The sequence below is a fragment of the Poecilia latipinna genome, unplaced genomic scaffold (genome assembly GCF_001443285.1).
Source record: "Poecilia latipinna isolate Pla-1442-1.1 unplaced genomic scaffold, P_latipinna-1.0 Scaffold418, whole genome shotgun sequence".
Lineage (NCBI taxonomy): Eukaryota > Metazoa > Chordata > Actinopteri > Cyprinodontiformes > Poeciliidae > Poecilia > Poecilia latipinna.
The window spans coordinates 352669-355044 of record NW_015113034.1 but is presented as its reverse complement, the minus strand read 5'-3'; the positions used below and the strand labels follow the sequence as shown (position 1 = coordinate 355044).

The 2376-nt window shown below is 34.1% G+C and overlaps 1 long non-coding RNA gene across 1 annotated transcript; it reads right to left on the bottom strand.

Moving 5' to 3' along the window:
* Positions 1-276: 276 nt before the first annotated feature.
* Positions 277-2083, bottom strand: LOC106950722 (uncharacterized). Its single transcript, XR_001425671.1, has 2 exons — positions 1367-2083; positions 277-1258 (listed from the first exon to the last, which is right to left on the bottom strand). It is a non-coding gene; the product is annotated as an uncharacterized LOC106950722 (long non-coding RNA).
* Between the last annotated feature and the right edge of the window lie 293 nt (positions 2084-2376).

Below are 2376 nucleotides of genomic sequence, written 5' to 3'. Positions count from 1 at the left end.
TTAATTTGCTTTAGTCAGAGTGTTTTCATTAAAATGTAGAGTAGCATTTCACCCATTTGTAGTTATTTTACTAGCCACTGTGAATTTCCTAGGAGTTTAATCTGGAAAAAATAAATAAATCATAGAAAATGTTTTATTTATACTCAGGTCAAATGTTCATCCTACAATGTAGTGTAGTTAGCTATGTTTTGCAATACACTATGTGCAGACTTTTTTTTATTTATTTAAAATAACTTTATTTTGATTTACCTGTTCAAAAAGTCCCAAACTCCAATCTCTTAAATAAGATGTTTATTTATTTATTTTTTTAAAAAGATCATGTTCACTACGATGTGCAAACAGGACAACAGTGTAACTCTAAAACTTCAATTTAGCCTTTACCTTCACCTCAAACATTAAAATTAGCAGTTTTTCAAAATTCAATCAGAACTGCTTGACCTGAACAATACATTAATAAATGACAATATATTAATTTGGCAATGACATTCATTTAAAAATAATAAAAGCGTTGTGCAAAAAAAAGAAAAAAAAAATCAAAGAAGCAAATGTGAAAATCATTCAGCAACAAAATTATAGCATGAAAATTAAATGCTCTGATTTAAAATAAAAAAAAAAAATAAAAAAAATAACATTCAGCCAGAAATGCATTCAAAAGGCGTAGTAAATAAAAAATCCACTTGGGGGCAGCAAAGTTCATGAAGTCGGACAAGTGTTTTGCGCTTCTTGTTTTTTTTTTTTTTACCATATTTAAGAAAATCTAAAGCAAATCTCTCCTGTTAGGGTTCAAAAAAGTTCAGAGACCAGAGAAGAAGCTATGGAAAAAAATTCAAATCAAATAATCAGAAAAAGAAGATTTGGAGTGCATGAAGGGTTTGTGAACTTGTTTGACAGACAGTTATGTAGCCTTTTGATATCTTCACTAAGATGGTCGAGAGAGAAATTTTCACAGAAAACATAACAGTTGAAAGCTGCTGCTACAACCAATAAGCAAATAAATGCAATTTTATTTTTTTTACACTGCAGATAAACTGTAAATGTAGAGAATCCCAACCTGTTAAAAAGAAAAATGAGAATATGAGGAGAAATAATGGAACAAAGACAAAAAAAATAAAAAATAAATAAAAAATTGCGTAGGCCTCTTTGTCACGGCATCAAACACAGACCAGATACAATGAATTCCTAATCAAACAGCTCAAAACAAGGCCAGCACAACAGAGCTTCCAGCGCATGTGTCCAATTAGCATAACATGCTGGTTGGCTGTGTGAAAGACACAAAGACAGAAGGAAAATATCAAAACATGCCTTAGCTGTGACACATAATCAAAGGGTGGAAGCTGCACCATGAGAGGGTGTTACATTACATTACCCCTTGATGTCATGACAGACATTCAGAAGTGGGGTTGGTGCAGAGACTTCAGCTGGTCACTGTGCATGATGTGTCAATGCATCATCATCATTATGCATGCAACAAGATGTTCACGTCACAATGGACTTTTATGCAAAAATTGGGCAAATGAAAACATCCATCTATCCATCCAGCCAAGTTCAGAAATATGCAGTAGACAGGAAAATACAGAATATCTGCAAACTTAGTAAAAATGGAGGAGGACATGAAGAAACTGATTATGTGTTGTAAAATATTTACCTGCTTCTTCAGCTCCACTCCTTCAGACAGAGGAGTGGCAACAATATAAGAAAGTCTTGAGGTGTATCGGTACTTACACAGTGAGAAGTGTGGTTGCATTTTGAAGAAGGGGGTTGGGTGCAACCTCGTAATGTGCCTCAAAGCAGAGGTGGAGCCTAGTCAAAGTCCAGGACATCCCTCTGTTTTGGGTTCTACCATCATTTTCAGGAGGAACATGGACAGCAGACATGGACGATGAAATCAAATTTAATTTGATAGTAATTCAGCGTTTTCTAGACTTTCCAATTGCTAATAGCACATTAATTCTTTATTTGACTCTTTTTTTCAGGGGGCATTTTTTTTTTTTTTGTAGTTTAAGACTATAGTTGGTGATGGGGAGGCTGAGGTATTATGACCTGATAAGTTATTTCTTACCATAAATGAAAGTAACTGGTTTTGAATACCTGCTGTATCCTAAAACCTAAAATCGTACATAATCTACATTCAGCTTTGATGTTTATCCTTTTCAACTTTTCTTATTGGGCGGTTGGCTGTAGGTGAATCGCCAGGTAATGTCAAGTAAATTTTCTTGCTCTGTGGGATTTTTGCTGACTAAGTGAAGTAAGTTTTTTTTTGGATGCACTTTAAACTTTTAAGCTGAATTTTTCTTGTTGTTTGCACCAGATGGTAAATGAAACACAGAGAGATTGGGTGCACTCTTCACACGCTTATTGATCCCACAAGTTAAAACC